Source organism: Apteryx rowi, unplaced genomic scaffold (assembly GCF_003343035.1).
Source record: "Apteryx rowi isolate R43461 unplaced genomic scaffold, aptRow1 scaffold_204, whole genome shotgun sequence".
In the NCBI taxonomy this organism is placed as follows: domain Eukaryota; kingdom Metazoa; phylum Chordata; class Aves; order Apterygiformes; family Apterygidae; genus Apteryx; species Apteryx rowi.
The window spans coordinates 537,220-556,953 of NW_020448353.1; the positions used below are offsets into that span (position 1 = coordinate 537,220).

General features: G+C 35.0%; 1 long non-coding RNA gene across 3 annotated transcripts in view; it reads left to right on the forward strand.

Annotated features, from left to right (window-relative positions):
- LOC112965174 overlaps positions 1-9,677 on the forward strand; it is a 92,598-nt gene extending 82,921 nt beyond the window's left edge. The window contains exons 4-5 of one of the 3 annotated variants that reach the window (XR_003253201.1): positions 8,129-8,442; positions 9,524-9,677. This is a non-coding gene — a long non-coding RNA (uncharacterized LOC112965174). Of the gene's footprint in view, positions 1-3,549; positions 3,673-8,128; positions 9,434-9,523 lie in introns of those variants that run through there. The other 2 variants (XR_003253200.1, XR_003253203.1) reach the window with 2 other exon arrangements.
- Positions 9,678-19,734: the final 10,057 nt, after the last annotated feature.

The window sequence follows — 19,734 nt, forward strand, 5'->3', positions numbered from 1 at the left end:
TAGGTAGTATTTCATAAGAAATAAAAGCTGATTTAGATCTCCACTTTTCTTGTCATTTAAGCAGATAAAGACCCGCTGTTGCACACTGGCGATCGGGAGCAGGTTCCAAGTTAAACTGCAGACCACAGCTTTGGTATAAAATTCATATATTGTATTCAATACTTTAGGTTCTGATTGGTGCTGCTATCATGATCTGTAAAACTGAGACCCATGGAGACTAATAGCTAGAACCAAAAAGTGCCATTTAGAAGGCATTGTACAAAATATCAGTCCTGAAAACACTAAGCTACTGTGTGGCTCTGCAGGAATGGAAATTCTGTCATTGCTTGATAACATGCTTCTTCCAGGTACCTAAAACATGTCATGAGTCTTGGTGTATGTGGCTGCCCTGTAGTCAAGGAATCCCATGGCTTTTAGGACTGAAAACTCTATAGTCATGAGTCTTTGTACTCCCGGGATGGTTTTTATCAGCCTGATTCCAGCTCTTTCTCTGCAGAGCTGATAGTCAAGTTCTCTGGATTTTTCAGTAAATCTGAAGGTCCTAGTCATTGTTAAAAGTACCTGATTTCCCTAGAGTTGCAGACCTTGGCTAGCTGTGCCTTGACAGCAGTATTCTGTGATGGTGATGCAGGAAGCACAGTGGGCTCCAGACATCCAAAGAAGGTTCTGTGAGTCTGCTGCCTGAAGATTTGCTGGCAGTTTGTTAGTCTTATAGATTTAGGTTGAAAGGGGTTCAGCTGATTCTTTCTTTCTTTCTTTCYTTCTTTTTTTTTTTTATAACAGAGTTTTGCTTTATTTTTTAGGATTTTCCAAGTAATTCCACTGGCTGCTTCTGAACGGATGTTGTTTTTGTTCTGCATACTCTAATGACAAAAATATATACATTTTAGTTGTAAGAGTCTAGGAACCCCTGATTTGCCTTACAAGTACTTCTTTTTCTTAGAAATGATTGATGATATTAAGAAAGAATTGGGAAAGCCATCTCCTTTTTGCTGTTTGTATTAAAAAGGTTAGAATAGGGCTAGTTGGGGAGCTGTTAACTTGTGTGGGGCCATTTTCCATGAACGAGTGGTATTCCAAAGCATTTGTTTTCTTTTTGTTGATTGCAAAGTATCAGAAGAGACTCTGACAAATGCAAGAAAGTTATATAAAATCATGTAACATCTTTGTGGGTCTTTTAAATGTTTTTATAATGAGCAGGTCATTCTAGACTGGAAGAAGGTCAAAGCTTGAAAGAAGATTAACTTTGGAAACAATTTGATTCGGCCCTTTTACTAAACTGGGTTATTGGGCAAAGTTTCCTACGTGAATGATCTAAGCTAACTAGGGGATGCACTCTAAATCCTTATGGGAATTTACTTCATTAAATTCTCTTTCAGCGTCATTTGAATAACCAACAATAACAAAAAGGCACTATGAAACTTGAGTGATTTTCAGCAATTAAAATAGTTCTGGTATTTTAAAAAATTGAACATATTGACATTTGCCAGTGTTAAATGTGTTTTCCATTAACTCTGCCAAAAATAAGCTGAACTTATAAATGTCTCCAAAAATCATAAAACAGTGCCTGCTACAGGTTTTGCAAGGTACAACTTTACTCAATTTCACCTTGCAGGAGTAGTCCTGGGAAAGACTTCTTTTTCAGGAACACTTGTGTTAATCCTCTCTCTGTTTAGTTGCCAGCCTGGTTGAGAGAAAGAAAATAAAAGAAAATGAGACCAGAAAGGAGGAAGGAAAGAATCATGAATTTATAGGCATTTATGCTGCTGCTTGAATGGACCCAACTTTGCATAGTACAGCCACTGTTGACCATGGTAGCATTTAAAGGAAAAAAAAAAGTCATTTTTAGATTTATGCATAGGCAAATATATTGCCTTATTGTTTCATTTCAAAAAATGCTTTAGGTACTGCATGTAATCTAATAAATCAGTCTTTGGAATCCCAGCTTTCTGAGACATACTTGTTTTGCAATGCTTTTGTCTATGATTCTTCTCTCAATGAAAAATCTTGTCAGTGGTTTGAGCAAAATCCTCTGAATTTTAAGGAAGGTACAAGTTCTTCATAATTGTACAAAGAGAATGTAAATAAAACCTGAACATGTCAAAGTCTTTGTTATACCCACAATCATGTCTTTAAAAGGTGCCCTTGTATTTCATCTTTAGACTTGAGGTAACTGTTGGAACTGGTTATTGTGTTTGCTCTGCACTTGCAGGTCCTGTGGTTTCCATAGGAACATTTGTCATGTTGAGTTGTTTAAGTTCTATGCTGACAGTAGTAATGAGTAAAAAGGCGATAGTAGGAATAAAATATCTTGCTGCTCAGTTTTAAGGCAAACTTAGATGGGGTCAAGATTCTGATAGCTTAAATTGCATAGGAGACTACATTGCTTATAGAATGTAATACCCACTGCATTCAAATTCAAATTCTAGGTTAGCCCAAGGTTGTTTTTATGTAACTGTCTCAGCTACCCCACAATATGTGCAGCAAGAGCTTTGTAGATCTAAGCCCTTGAAGTCACTTGGTTAATTATGTGATCTGTTTCACTTGTGGATATATATCGTTTTTTAAAAAAATTGAAATAATGTGTTTTAAAGAAGTATTCGGAACTTCAGGCACAGTATCCATGTTGTACCTTGAAATCCTTGTCCTGGAGAACATGGCTAAAAAAAAAAAGTATACAAATTGGACAGTCCCTGTTTTTAAATCCAGGAAATATGAAAGCCTCTGTTTGTTAAAATAAAAGAATGGAGGAATCATGCATCTGAAAGAACAGAAAAAAATTTTACACTCAAATATCCTCATTATACCTGAGGACCGGATCTGGCATTTATTAATTGTGCTGCAAGCAGTGCTGTTGTCTGAGATAACACAGATGAGCTCAGAATTAGTGTAAGCAAATTTATGTGATGCTAGCTTGTGCTTTAATATCCCAAGCACTTCTTCCAGTGAAAAGTTTAAGGGCGATATGGTTGAATGATTAATTTTTTATAATCATTGATTCATACAAATAATTCAAATAAGCTATACTTAACAGGACATCTTTCCTATCATCCTTACACTCTGTTATATTATCCTGTGTGTGCATTTTATACTGTGCTTAATGTATAGCTGACTTTGATGTATCCCAGGCACATGGACTTCTTTATAGTGTACAGTACTGCTAGAATTTATGTGTATCCTAAAATTTTAAAAAAGCTTTTTAATGCATTTGATGATAACTTGGGCTAACTCTATTTACTGTCTAAGGCCCAATGACCTAGTGGGAAGAAGTAGTTTCAAGGTAATATTCTCGTTTCTTTATACACCTTTAAACTTGGAACCTCTTTTTTTTAAGTAATAATCTGCAAATGTTTTGGACTTTCTGAATTAGGAACAATCACTGAGAACTTCTTCAGATAATATGAAAATGAACATAAGGGCAGCCTTCCCATTGGTGAATATCTTGCATAATGTTGCAAGCCCTGAGAAGAAATTTAGGATTTTATTGGTAGAGAAAAAATAACAACTTTACTAATATGAAAGCCACTAACATACATGTATATTTTTCAGATTTCCTAGGATTTGATTTTGCAATGAAAACCTCAATTTGATATTGAAAATTCTGCGACCTTTATTCACACAAACACCTCTTCACAGTGAATGGAACTACTTATTGGGGAAAAAAATGAAAATCTATAGGTATATATTCCTCAAATTGACATCTCCAAAAGAAAATGGTCTAAACACAGCAATGGTATTTCAAACTGCTAAATGCTTCACAGTTACCTTTGAAAAGACTCAGCAATCTCTTCAACCCCTCTTCTTCTGAAAAACCAAAAAGCTTCTTTAGGAAAGATTTAACCTCTTAATTGCTTATCTGCAGAATGAGTTTCTGACTCTACCGTAAGTTATGGCTTCACTGTGATTATCTAAAATACTAAAGTAATTACAGAAAAGCTTTTCTTTCTTCAGTTGTTTTACTTCTTAAGGGCCAATTTCTGCAATATGTAGTCCTTTGATGCATTGTGTTTCCACAGAAGCCCCAAAATGCCAAGTCTATGCACAGAAGAATATCTTGGTCATTTTTAATGCACATGAATTTAGATGGTAGGGTGTGGCTTTTCACTGTGAAGAATGTAGGTGGGCAGATGAGGTTTGGCTTCAGATGTTCAAATCTCAGCTATATAGCCCAAAGTACAAACTAAATTTTCCACACCATCTGCAGGTTTTCAGGTGGACTTTACTTGCACAGACATCTGCAAAGTTAAAGTGAGCTTTATTTTCATGTAAAAATCATGTAATTCTCAAATGGATATTTTTTGTCGTCTGTTTTTCATTATAACAACTTAGTAGCACAGCATTAAATTAGTTCTGCCCTATCAGAAAATGACAGGAGGAAGTTTAGCTTAACATAAATGCCAAGAACAGACCGTATGCAATTCATTTTTATTTTTAATTGCTTCCATAAACACACAAAGATTAAATTAGGAAAGCTGGTGTAGGTTTTTTGGTTGCATGTGGTATTTTGACTAAATATTGAAGGATAAAAATGGAAACCAGCAATACCCAGGAAGCCCACAAGTTTTAATTTATTTTGTGGGCCATGAGCATCAAAGACAAATTGGATCTTTGAGATGTTTCTTTATGGATAAGAAGTTAGCCCTGAATTCCTTGCTACAAAGGAAACATCATGAAATGCCAAAGCCCAACTAAGCAGGCAGTRCTGCAACAAGTACTTATGTTACCATTTGAGTCCATTTTTTTAGTACTTTAAAAATAAGCTGAAATAATTTCTCCCTTGAATATTGTGTAGCAAAGCATATTTCAGGCTGCACAAATAAAAGCTACAAAGCAGGCTGCTGCTTGACACGCTGTCTTTTTATTTTTCCTCTGTACTTTAGGAACAGGTATTAACTGCAGTGTCAAAAGATTGAAGGCTGTAATACAAACTAGAAAAAGAAAACATTTCTTTGCACCAGAATTTCACACTGAAATGTCTTTAGTCTGAAGATTACAAGATACTATTTTGGCCATTTGGCACCATTTTCTAGGTAGTATTTCCAGAAATGACAGTGCAGGTTTTTCCTGCTAAAGGAAAGGTTAATTTTTTTGCATTGGGCAATGCACCTGCGAGCCAAAAAAGGGCAGACGATGGTGAAGGTGTAGGCTTGTGCTGGAAGTGCTAAGGCGGCACAAATGCATTTCTATTAAGGAACAGTTCTGCAGGGGTTCTTCAAGCGGTAGGTTAAGGCAACAGCTCAGTCTGATCTTCAGCCACTTGTGCGCAGCAGAAGGGGGATAGTTATATTTTTCTTTTTGCTAGTTACCTAGCAAAGTTACCTAGTAAACTTTGTCATTGTTATTTCTTTACACTGGGCCTTTTTCTACTCTCTAGTTTTGGGGAACTGCACCCTGTTAGAAGGATGACTTATATGCTTCAGTGACCCAGAGACCTGGATTAGTAGGTTTCTATCCCTAGGAGTATAACGGCTTAACTCTTGCTAGGTCAGCTGAGACTGGGAACTCCAAAGAGGAGGGACCAGTCATGAAGTGACAGGCTTATATAATGCGTAATATAATGGGGGCAGTGGAGCTGTATTTGTAGATTTGCTCTGGGCTTATTAAATTTGCTAGAATCAAAAAGTGTGTTTGTAGCATGGTAATTAGCAAATGAAAATCTTAGGGTGTGGCCAAACTTTTGTTTTCTCAAGTGTGTGCATCCTTCTCTAGGCTATTCTCTGTTGCTTACTGTTAAAAATTATTTCATCAAGATTCTCACATATGAACTTTGAAGTATGCCAYATGCCATATGCTATCACTCACACATACTCAAAGGTATTCTGGGGAGCCTGGCATTTCCTGGTGTCTCAGTACCCCAGCTATACTGATCACACTGTTATACTTCATGCCTACAAAGACAGAATAGCCTATATGCCAGGATGTTAGCTTCATCACTGGACAGCATATGAGTAGAGTGTTTACATTACTTTTAAAACTCTAAAATAATGATAGATTTTATCTATCCTTATATCATAAATGAAGTTCTATATTTCTGAGTAAATAGTCTTCTATGAGGAAAGTAAAGATAAAAATGTATTTTGTCAAAACATAAAATAAAATGTATTATTTATATTTCAAAAACAAAATTCCTCTTGACAGTTTAGCATATCAGATAGTTTCTACTTTTCTCTTTCTGTTTCTCATACATTGAACTAGAATTTCCCTTTGTTAACATGGAATTTCTTGTGCTTCTGTTCTGGAGTTGCTGGTGCTGTCTCCTCCTCATATCCACCATRCAATGAGAAATATGAAATGCACAGTCATCTTACTGGATCTGTCTTTATTTTTTCTCTGAGAACATAGTATAAAGACAAAAAATAAATTGAGAATGGCATGCCTACTCTGAGTAATAGCTTCTGTCCCTTCGAATAGTTCTGTTTCATCTTTTCTGGGGTACCAATGCAACTGGTTGTATTGAATATTACTTTAAAAGAATGGCTGTCATAACTGTGGGACTGAGTGCAATGCAAAAGGAATAATCCTTGGAATGATGGCTAGGATCCTGAAGACCCTTGGAAAAATTAAGTCAGACTAGTTCTGTAATCAGTTTTCCTATTCTATGCAGTTGAAAACACTCTTTTCATATTTGCTCCAAATGTCTGCCATTGTATTATGATATTTTAACTAAACACAGGAGCCCAATTAAATTTTTCTGTACTGGTATTTGTTTCAATTGGCTAATGAAAGATCTGGAAGACTGATGACAAATTGAAAAGGGTTTGTTGAAGAATTACAACAAATACTCAGGGTCTTTAAAAAAGAAATAAAATAGTGCCTTGTGATGTGAGACTAAAGAAAAAAAAATTAAGAGCTGGCCTGGTCACAGACTTAAAGCATCTWCATCAAACAAAAAATTCTGGTAGCAGTGAATGAAAACATCATGATATCCTTTGGTTGAAATCTCAAAATTGACCAACTAGTTAAATTCTGTCGTGCATCTGGTGCAAGAGATAAGTACATACCAAAATAATCCTGTTTGGTATTCAGAACTAAATTCTGAATTTCCATTTTTTTTCCTGTTTGCTACAATTCAGAATAAGGTTTGATCTCTAGATGTTCAGAATATTAGAATCTAACAAATAGAAGCCTGCAGTTATAGGTTTTCTGCTTTACTATTTTAAGAAAAAATTCTACACAATTAGCCAAGGACTATAGGAACAACTCCCAGGTTTACTGCTATAATTAGATTCCTCAGGTTGGATTTGATATTAGTTTTCCGTATCATACTATGAGATGACTTTGAAAAAAATATTTTAAGGAAAGATTAATACATGAAATTCACTGTTTTGGCAATTAAAGTATAATATTACATATTTTTGAAACAAATTCTAGTTCGTACTAGCTGGTAACTTTTTTCAGGATGGAAGTTGACTTATTCTCCAGAAGTGAATAAGTCTGAGAACAGAATATTTCTTTTAATAATATGACTGATCTTTTTCCTCAGATGTGTTATCGTCTGTATCATTTAATTCATCAATGGGAAGAGGGAATCTTAGATGTTAGTTTTACTGGCTGAAAGCTATGTGCAAGTGAAAAAAAAGGGTAACCGGGGGCAACCTTTGCTGTTATTCCTTATAATCATATGAGGTAAAGTTAGTCATGTGTACTGAGAAGTTACTTCATCAACAAGAATAAAAAAATACTATGGAAACACTTACTATTATTTCTTCATCAAATCATTTGTATTTATATATTACTTTGAAAATAGCAGACAGCCTTGAAAATGCAGATGGGGCTTGAAAATATTCTTACTATATTCTTTCTAGCTCACACATAGCAATTCAGTTAATAACTGTAATTAAAATATAATTGTTATATTTGTATATTTGGACTTTGATACAATTCAAGACTGTATAACTGAAATGTTTTTAGCTTGGTCTCATAACTACATGGAATCTTGAGCAATAGGGAAAATTTTATCAAAATTAGATTTCTTAAATAACTGATGCTGTTTGTACTTTTATTTTCAATATTATGTGAGTAATAAGCCTGTTTCAATAATTTCCTTGAAAAGCAATGGCAAACAGGCGTGTGCAACTGGACTTGCGTATAGCCATTATCTCACAGGCATTGAACTTGTGTCCTACAGAGCCAAACCAGTGGACAGCCTACGGAACCCAGTATAATTTGAGGCTTGCCTACATCAAGATTTTTGGCTTGAAAGGAGGACCAGTCAGAGGATATTGTCTCATAGAAGCTTGTAGTATGACCCACCTTCAACACAAAGTATGATGAAAGAGGCAGAAAGAGTGAAGAAGCATTACATGGTTCTTGAGCCCAACCCAGTCCTATTGCTCARTGCAACTCAGTTGAGTTTGAAGAATGATTGCTCTCCAAGGAGTCTCTGTCTTTTACAAAATTTTGGCTGAAGAACCATTGCCATGAAGATGAATTGAGAAAGAGGTACACAGAAAGTAGAATTAAGATAAGGACAAGACTTATTTTTATTTTTTACTTAATAACAAAAAAAATTAGCCAGTCATCAAAATGCTTGCCACTGATGGTATTCTGAAATACTATTAAAGCAGCTTGTGTTGTAGGTTAAGAATTCTCCATCCCACAAATAAGAGGTTATTAAAAGAAAAAAGTTTTATTACATCAGTATATATATTTAGCACAAGACTTGTAGCTATTGTCTTTAGACAGCAGTTAGACAAGAAGACTTTTTCATAGGATAGATATAAGGAGATATTAGAGGGAAAATAGAAACTGAGAATTACATTTAGAAAAGCAAAAACAGTCCTGCCCTAGAAAGGTAGTTCTGTGAATCTTTGGCCCCAAGATCATTTGAATTTGTATTTGCATGTGATATGAGGATAATCATGGAGATTGTGGAAGGAGGACTGTGTGGGAGGAAATAAAGAAGTCTTTTGGATTGATTAGAGACAGAAAAAGAGAAAAAGTAGGATAGAACTAATTTCTGTAATCTTAAATGTAAACCAGATTTCAAGAACATCAGTGATGGCATTAAAAGGAGAAACTGCTAGAGGCTTAAGCAGATGCTTTTTGTTGAATTATGAGAGGTAGGAACTGACCTGTATAGTCTCTATATAGAAAATAATAAGCAATGGACTGTATTCTCTTAATAATTTTCTGTCACAGTAACTTGCTACAGTTTTATAAAAAAATTTTTACTCTGACTTTATGAAGTTATTTTCCTATGCGTGAAGAAATAATTTAGCTGAAGGTGAGTTTCTTTGACATTTGTTCTTATGATTATGCCTTACTGATGATTTTTGTGGATGGTTTTGTAAAAGTAAAGTTATAGGCAGACAAATAATTGTATCCACATGATATTAATATTTCATACAGGCATTTTTTGCTTTTGATTCAGCTTACATCATAAAAAAGCTATTGTTTAATGTTCATGAAATTTATCCGCTAAAAATAAATATTAAACCAGACAACTTTGTGTTTTAATGTTCAAGGTATAGCGTGCTGTAGCATGGACAGTAGCAAAGCCTCCTTTCTTTTCCTTTCAAAGCATGACTCTTCAGCATGGCAAGGACAAAGATTCCCTCGTAGGGAAGGAGTTGCAGTCCTCTTAGTTCTTGGTATTCCCAGAAAGGATCCTGGGTAAGTGCCAAAGATCATTGCAGCAACTTTGTGGTGGAATGGCGCTATGAAGGAAATTAAATAATTAAGGTAGATATTGCAATGTCTGATGCTTTTTTTTTCACTGATGCATTATTGTTCCTTTGTTTAAGCCAGAGGGACAGTGAGAGACTAGAATTGTTTTCAACTGCCATGGTATCATAGGTTCCCAGAAATCCAGATAACAGGAGTTCRCCCTGTCATGCAAGCACTCAGGAGAAATAGCTACAAAGTTCAGCAAAATTGGTGAAATCAAAATAAAGCAACAAAAAATGACCAAAAAAATACATTTTGACTTTCCACAGGTACTTGTTGGTCTAAGCAGTAGCGAGACTTCCTTTCTAACCCCAGTTCCTTCTGACTGCATGAACAAGAAATGTTAGTTTGAAACACAATAAGGTTTTCTGCACTCTCTCAGGCAGTACCTGTCAGTTCCACTCAGTATCTTGTTGATAGGCTCAGAGGGACACAAAAATAAAAATACAAAAGAGAAGCCAAAGTACTCTTCAAGAGGCTGGAGTATTGCCAAGGTGACAAGTTAAAACCACAAAGCAAATGATTTCTATTATGTGCTGCAACAAGTTGTGAGGATGCACAGGCTGCAGAAAGGAAGGATGTGATCTGAGTTCACTTGTGTCTCAGATTCAGAGGCCATGATGAATACCATAGTTCCTCCTTGTAGCCCAGTCATATGATGTGTTTTAGAAAAGTACTGATTTTCATCTCCCTGTTAGATGATAGATTCCCTACCTTACCCACTTAGTTGTTCCAATATCTGATGACCATGCCAAAAATCACTCCTTTATTCACAGCTGATGTACTACCATTACTCTAACTCTGCCAAGCAACTTTTTTTTTATGTCGTTCTCAGCAAAGTTGAAGTGTCTTCCTTTTGAAATGCTTCGTCTTTAAATACCTATACACAACAATGAAATTTCCCTTCTGCCTTCTGTTTTGAGTAAGTTGAGTTCTGTACCTTCTCATTGTAGGGCATGTTTCTAATCTCAGCAACATTTTTATGGCTGTCCTTTGAACTCTGTTTCCAAATCTTTTTTTAATAACTTAAATATACTTAATTTGAAATAATATAAACAAATAATATGGATGTTAACTTCCTGCTTTCCTTTTAGCTCAGGTTTTTGAGAGATCTTCAAACAGACTATTACTGTTTTTTTTAAACCATCATAATTCTGTTTGTACTAAAATTAAATTGTATTCTTACTGCCCTCACATGTTTTTTTGCCTTCCTGTGAATCTTTTTTACATTTACTTCATCATTTAAAGGCTTAATGATAAGAAAATATTGTGATCTCCCAATAACCTGATTGCTTTTGCATTTCTTAGGAGATCATTTATTTTTTCGTAGAAATTTATTTTCCATATCTGAGTATTGATTCCAAATTTTTTGTTTTTCTGAGGTTGTAGGCTGTAACAATATCTTACATTGCTCTCACTTTTGTATATCAAGAAGTTGTAGTGTCATCTTTTGCATGTACCTTTCACTAAATACTGCTGAATGTGATTGAATTTTGAAAACATGAAAAGTTATGTAGCTATTGCAACTCAGTTGTGGTCCTGTATCTTTAAATAATCATCTAAAAGTCCATCATTATACTTATTTTTATTTTTCAGGCTATTTAGTACTTTGTGTATACATGTGAGTTACTTGCTACAAACTGGTCAACTTTGTGACAGAAGTGATGACTCTTAGGTGATTCACACCAGGCAGCAAAGGGAAGCGAKACAGATGTTTGTTTCTGTACCAAGGCAATTTATTATTTCTTAAAATTGGACCTGAAATCATGCAACCTGATTTTTCTTTCCATATTTTAAATGTTTTATAGGGAAGTGAGCACTTTTCAAAGACTGTTTTTTTTTTGTTGTTGTTGTTTTTCAAATAATGCATTGTTGTCTTTGGCAAAGTTCTTGCAGTGTTTCCACTTAGGTTTTTTTGCTTTCTGATTCAAATAAATATTTTTGGATGCTTTGTTTGTTTATTTTGGGGCAATATTGCTGGTGCACCAGTACACTTACCTCAGTCTTTACATAGTGTGAGTTATCTTTCACATGACTTTCTGGAAATTGTTGACCTTTCTCTGAGAGAAATCTATCCAGCCAGGATTTGCACTACTGAACTATAAGGAATGTAAACACCTGTCTAAATGGCGTCATGAGATGGAACACAGTAGAGCACTGTAGAAAAAAGCAAGTGTTGATTCCTTGTTCCTTCTTTAGGGAAAGTCATAGCTTTTCTTCCTTAAGACCACTTTTGTGATCTTTTAGTTCAACATTCTCCTGGTCTTCCCTTCTGCAAATGACCCTGTACCTTTTCTCAAATTTCCTTCCAGTTATAAAAATAATATATTATGCAGCCTCTTCTCTACAGCAATGACTTTCTTTGAATTAGCTTTCCAGTACTGACTTCAGTCTACTTTACCTATCTGATTTTATTTCATCAGCCTTTTAACATTTGTCGCTTTGTCTCTTTTTTTCTTCACTTGATTTCCAGGCCAGAAAAGCTTGTCAGTCCTGTTCTGTGTTCTTTCCTATTTTAGGGCTATTATTTTAAAGCTCTTTGAAGTACTTTCTTTTATATTGATCTTAAAGTGTTGTAGACACCATGAGACACACAGGTCTCTAAATAACACTATTACTACTATGAATGCTACTACTACCACCAAGAAGTTTCCTGATTAAATTTATTTGAACAAATATTTTTGTTAATATTGTTCAGTGAATCTGGCCAAGTCTGACATAAGTATGTTAATGTGTCTTACATTATGCATCATTCCTAATATATATGTATGCATTATGAAGGTTGAATTTGACCATCTCCCTTGATTAATTGTTATGGTCTAGTCTTCTTCACTTCTAGGAACTGCCTTTTGTATCATGGATGATCTTGACTCTTTCCTGGGCATAAAATATATTTAAAACTGTTTTGCTATTCTGAAGAAAAGTCTTACTGTTATACAGAATGATCTAGCTCTGCTTTGGTGGAATTTCATTAGGGGAATCTATGCAAATGGACCAACAACTTTGTTGGAAATGATGTGATATGCTAAAATACTTTTAATTCACTTACAGACATAACTGTAAATGCACTGAATGGTTTAACATCACACCAGCAGGCTTTCTTAGCTACCAGACAGCACCACTTAATGGAGCAGTGATTATAAATTTGAGGGAATTGCTTGATCACAACTCCATACTTCTCTGGAGAATAATCACCAGATATTGTAACTCGTGGTCAAGTGAGATAAATTCCACAGGAAGAATATTTTAGTGCCATGCTTGTATCTGATGCCACTTGTGTTAAAGAAGTAGCTGTCACTGGACAAGTCCTGGGGTGCAAAGTGATGTGCAGAAAATATCCCTGTGATGACTAGAACAAGATTCTATAAGATGATGGACTAATGGTAAAAGTCTAGAGGTTCTACTTCATTCTTATATTTAAAGCACAAGCCATCCTCCAGGTCACAAAACCTGAGTATGTTGAGTTTTGTTTGGTAGCTGCAGGCATTTCTGGAAAAGGATTTGTATGTTTGTATGGCATTTTCACTTCTCCAGAAATCTTGGTGAAAAAAAAAAAGTTACAAACTGTACCGGCAAAACAGTCACTGTAATCCTCAGCACACATTCTCTGGGAAGGGACCAACTCTGACAAAAAGATGATGCCTCAAATACCTTGATCGAACAGGTCAAGCCATCTGATTTGAGAGAAGGAAAAGCATTTAAATATAGTGTTGCTCTCACAGCAAATCTAATGTTCCTTCTTGGAAATACTTTTTGAAACATGCAGAAATGATTAGAGCTGCCACTATTGACTAAATAGGAGGAGGGACCGATGCTATAACATGATTTGAATTCATATGGACAAATCATTTCTACAGCTAAACAGGATCAAGTTGGTCACCAGCTGAGATTGGGTTTCTGAAGCTTGTTCTGGAATACTGTGCTGAGGTATCTTCTCTGACAAAAAACAAGAAAAACTGATGCTATTTTTATGTTTTTAATCAAGATTTTCATTTTAAGATCCTGTCTAGACTATTTTTAATGGTCAAATTATTACATGCTTTTAAAACTAACTCCAGAAAATCAGGAGCAGGCACTGACCCATCCATCAGCTAATTAATGGCTCAAGCCCATGTCCATTACATGAGCTGGACATTTATTTAGGGTTATGTTATAACTAAGACCACCACCTACCTAACTTACAGTTTCTAGAGCTGAAGGAGTGTGATAAATTTCCAGCAGCTCCTGGTTATTTCAAAACCAAGTGAACGGTTTTAAGTAGCCAAAATTAAAGTTATCATTTCAAGGCTTCATACAGGCAAGTTTACTTGCAAGTCATGTGTGTGTTAATAAAAATAGGGACAGTTTGTTAAAATTTGTCCTGAAATAGAATGTGAGAAAGTAAGTATTAAGAATAACTATTTTTTTTTTTTGCATGGGATAAAACTAGATTAAAATGTCCACACTTAAAAAAAAATATTTTATTGGCTTTCACATTTTATTTTGTTCTGTTTAGGACATGCCAGCAATAATTCTTACAAATTTAACCTGCATGCAAGCAGCAGTAGGAATTCTACTCCCACAATCTAATCTGGTATTAGAAACCTGGTATCCTTAATTCAGTGCTTCCAGGTTTGATTTAGCAAAATATTACAGGATGAAATATTCTATTTGCAACATGTGTATCTGTTTTTTCTCATATTGTTTGGGAAGAGAAGGCAATTTTGTGAGGTAGAACATCAAACTTAATATGAGTGATCCTTTCTAGTTCCATGAGGTTGGTGATAGGAAGTGCTAACTGCTCCTTTGTATCGTAATTAATGACTGCATTCAGTTCCTGGCAAGAGAAGCATCTGCAGAAGGCACTTCAAAACTCAACCAGCCATAGAGGATGACATGATGCCCAGAATGGGCTACACAATTTCAGTACCAGAAACCAAATCTGTGCAGGGGTGCAACCTAATTTTGAGGATATGAATGTTTGTGAGGTGTTTATCTCCTTGAGTGTTGGTGGGAAAACCTGCTAAGGGACACAAACCAAAGAAAAACAGACTAACCAGCCAGCAATTCCAGAATTAGTTAAGGCAAGGACCTTCGGATGTTCACATACCTTTTTCTTCCCTATGCCAGCTGGCATTTTGTGCCAGTCCTTTTCTTTCTTATAGCCTCTTCAGCTCCATTCACACTTGGTTCTTTTACCTTATTTCTGTCCACCTTACTCTGACTGATCTTGATTTTACTGTGTTTAGTTTATTTTTTGTATTCAGCTTACCTCTCAGCATCCAAAGAGTAAAAATAAACCAAAACCCTTTGAAATTAGTATGACTTTTCCCATAAGGAGCATGTCTTCTCTATTTAGAAGCTCAGGTGTTTAGGGCTGAACCATTTCTCACCTTATATTTGTACAGTGTCCACCACAGTATACTGTGATGAAAACAGTTTTTTAAAAAATAAAGTTTCAGTTACTTTGTATTCAGCTGAGAGTTTGCTTTTAGAAAGCATCAGAAAAGATCACTTTTACATCTGAATCCTAAATGGTCTCTAAAAATAACAGGAAAACCTTATGCATGTGCATGTAGGTTATTGGCCTACCACTGGCTTGCACATTCTTCTAGTTAAGGAAATAAAAAATGATAACACAAATAAAGTTAGATCAAAAATTAAATCTCTAATCAAGCCTAGTATCTTTGCTATTAGTGCACTTGAAGAAAAAGCAGTAACTTAACGATTTTTGTAACCTCTTTATTTAATGCAATTTTAGTAAAGCATCTGAATTTAACACTTACAGGAATTGGAATAAGATTTGACAAAATGAAGTATTCAGGATGAAAGAACAGGTTTGCAGTAGTTAGTAACACTTCCTCTTGACTTGTGGCAATGAATACCAGGTAATTCAGAGAAAGGTTAAAACAACAACAAAAAAATTCAGGTAGGAATAATGTGCTATCAGGGAAGTTTCCTTCATAGCCTTCATCTGCAGACAACTGATTTATTCCCTAGAAATATGATGATTTAATAGTTTTGTTTTTCTAGCAATTTAAAATTCTAGCTGTTCTCATTTTTGAGCCTTTTTGTCATTGGGTGTCTAACTTTTTTTTTTATCCCCCAATCATAAGAAGTGTTTTGGGGTTTGGAAGTTCCTAAAGCTGTGGAAATTGTTATGCATCATGTAAAAGGTTGCAATGGCTTTAATTGTTTTGCTTCTTAAAATAATAGATATTCTGTCTTGTATTGAGAAACTGAAAGCTAGAGTACATGGCCTTAAAGAAAAAAAACAAAACAAAACAGTCATTTATTTACTTAAAAAAACCTGAAGCAATCCTGAGATTTACAAACTCTCTCTACTCCACCCTTCTTGTTATTTCTGGATTCAAGGGTGTGAAGTAGTTTACTTTGCTGAGAACCTGAAAATATTTTTTAAGCATATCAGCTGCTAAAGGATTAATATTTTACCCCAAAATTTCTGAAAGATTTATCTAGACTTGGGTATTGTTGCTTTTAATTTATCATTTTGTTACATTTCCTCTTTTGACATCTCAGTGTTTGACAGTGCTTAATTTTTGTTATAGGAAAAGCAAAGTTTTCATGTTCCTTTCATTCCTTGGCATCTGTTAATACCAGTAAGGAAGTCAGCTATGATGGTGGCTTCTCAGGCATGTTGCATGGAAGTAGCTTTCCTTTCCCTCTCATCTGCAAAATTATATTCACTTTTAATGTCTGGATCATGAAGTGTCTGCTAAAGTGAAAATACTGGTTAACTGTAGAACAAACAGATACATTTAAGCTAATGCATTGCCTGATACAGAATAAAGGATAGTAGYGAAGGTTAGTAGTGCAGTTCTGACGTGTTTTCAGATGTTTTGGAATGTTTTATTTAGTTTTACAGAGGATGATGATAAGCAATTCATCCATTATACAGGTCTCTCTGGTCTTTTAAAAATGAATAGCATTCATTCTTGAAATAGATAAATGTTTGATCAGGCCGAGATTGACATTTCCTCTTGCTGGGTACATTCCTCTTCATGAGTAGATGCTAGCAGAGACCAAAAATAAATTGAAGTTCATGGGTGTGGGTCAAAGACATTTCCATTTCCGTTGGCCTGTTGCTTGACTTTGGCAAGTACTTTTTGAAGTCTGATTTCATGATAGAACTTATGATCTCTGCCACTAACATGATGGAAAATGGAGTAGTTGAGTTTGAACTATGCATTAAAAAGTCTTTTTTTCCCCCTCTCCTTCATCATGTAATATAGCTACTATTCTCACTTCCTTTTTCCCCCCTCTTTCTTTCCCTTTTCTTCAAGCGAACATCGAAGGTGACAGCAGCAAGGTAAAACCTAAAAGATGACAGGAAAAAGCACATACAATCTTTCCAACAGCATAAAGAGATTTACTGGGACTTTGACTTTCATCCAAGTATAGACTGCTGCATTTCATTTTACATTCTATGCATGTTTTTTTTTTTCCTTAGGATATTCAAGCTGTTGTGTTGAAATGAATGAAAAATGAATGCTGTTGAAAAAAGTTTCACACATCTTATACACAGTTTTACAGTGTGAATGTGATTATACGCTTGTATAAAAAGATTTAAGGTTGTCATTTTCCATCTTTAAATGGATTTCATAAATGATTATGTTATCTGATAACTTTGAAAGCAGCAAATGATCAGCTATTAAAATAAATACTAATTTACATATACTGAATTTCCATGCTTCACCTTAAAAGATTTTTTTCTATTTGCATGCTGAGAAGCTAAAGAATCGGAACTCTCAATGCTCCCACTGTATGAGTAGCAGTTAGATACTCTGCTGCTGTAGTGGTTTGCAGGAAGTTCTGCAAAATTCTTTCTAGAATACATATGTAACTGTTGGATTATTACCTTAAGCGAAACACTATAGCCGGTGGAAAGCTTACAAATTTCGTATGAAGTAAATACTATAAATTTCAGAATCTGTTCTTTGAACATTCTAATTAGCTATGAAACCACACATTTTTTGTTTATTTCTTGATGGGATGACTATAGCTTAAATTAAATGCTCTGTGCTTGGAGCAGTTCAAGTTAATCATCAAACTCTTCTTGATTGGCTAAGTATCTTCTGTAGCCTCAAACTGCACTATAAACCAGACTGTACAAATGAATAGTTAGCTTGAGTTTCCATTAACCGAGAATGATCAGAACTGAACTGAAGTGAATGTTTTTGTCAGCTGTGAACATCAGTATTTTCTTCCTCAACTCTAGTTATGTAAATCACACTACAGATTGAGAAGAATATAGGATATGAATCAATGTGAAAGATTCCTTGACTGAATCTGATTTTTGTCCAACAAYGGTTTTAGCAGATACTAGAAGAGAGAATAGAAAGCAATGTTTACAGAGTCTGTCTTCCTAATCTTGGGAATTTAGTTTATAGGAGAAGGGTGAGAACTGTGCAATTAGATTTCATGTCCTGTAGAAACATGAATATCAGCAGTCTGATTATATCTTGTACATATAAATGACTTGTTTATTTTTAAATTGTATGGTGCTTCCTTGTTGTTGCGTTATGACAGGGTGAGGGAAAAATCAGGCATGTGCTCCTGTTTATTTCTTGCTGCATCYTGTATCTTTTTACATTTTTAACTAAATTTTTCTAACCATCAATCGTACRGAAGGCTCTCCATACTTATAATCATTCTCTTAGCTTTTCTGTTTATGCCATGTTCTTTTTCAGATTTGTTTGACAGAGGTAATACATTCTTAAGGTATATTCTGTCTTTCTCTCAATGTAGCATAGCTATGGAGAGTCAATACATCATTCATTCCTCCCTAGAGTATAGTTCAGATTGCTCCCTTTAATCTCTTCTGTTTAATAGTTCTTGATTTGTCTTTTTTTTTTTCATATAATTTAGCAGATATGGTACTAACAGTTAATACCTGCAAATTTTTGTTTACAACAACATTTCTTCCAGCTCAGGCAGGACCTCATTTTTACTATAACCAAATAAGAGCTATGATCTAAATACTGTTTCTTGGCTGTCTCTGTAACCTATTAATGTGAGGATGTGGTACCTTAATTGAAGATATTGTTTCCTTTAATTCTTCCCATATAACAGATTGTCTATCATGTGTTTCCTGCATTGGCTACGCATACAGTATTTCCTTCTCCATCTCCATACCCATAGCCATTACCTCTTCAAACTCCCTGTGAAGTCTCCATATTTGTATTTTCCCAGACACTCTTGGTCACTTTCTGCTATCAACTTTTAGGTATAATTTCCACTTCTGAAGTGGAAATTTTGTCTTGAATAAAATCTGACTCTTACTTTTTGATGGGAGACCAAATGTAAACAGAAAGACAACATTCTGTATATTTCTTGGTCATTGATGGTTATGGTGGGAATGTGAAAAGATTCTGGTTGATGGTCTAACTCATGAGCTTTAAGTTATGTGGAGTCTTAGGCATTTTGAAGCCAGAAGGGTTGGTTGAATAATGTCATGAAACTCAAAAGCTTGAGAATTAGACATGTAATTAGAGTAGTGGGAGGAAAAACAAGCTGGAGATACTGATGTTTTACTCAAATTTAAGATAATGCAGACAATCTGGTGAAGAAAATATAGAATGTAAAATATTGTTGGTTGCAAATTAGGCATGCAGAATATAAGGAAAAGCTTTAAAATTACAGCTTTTCCATCTGTCTTGTTAAATGAATGTACTTAGCATTTTCAAGCAATGAATCAGTTTCCTCTAATAATATTAAGCTATAATGATGCCAAGAAAGATGGCTTGTGTCTAGTATAGGGCTCTGTTGAAATGTTAATGAGACTTGGTTTTCATGGCTTATGTTAGTCAGATGTTGGCATTGCTCTCTTTTCAAGGATGCTGCACTGGAGGGGAAAAGAAGATGAGGGAACATTTCTGAACTCTAAAGAAAGGATGATGCGACAGGGACACAGGGTCAAGGCATACAAGCAGTGTGTACTGTATCAAATGCTAGAATTGAAGAATCAGTAATTGTCAAGTCAGTAGGTTCATAAGCTTCACTAGTTTCAAAACCACTCACTTATAAGAACCCAAGCTCATTTACATTATGCTAGATCAGCTTATC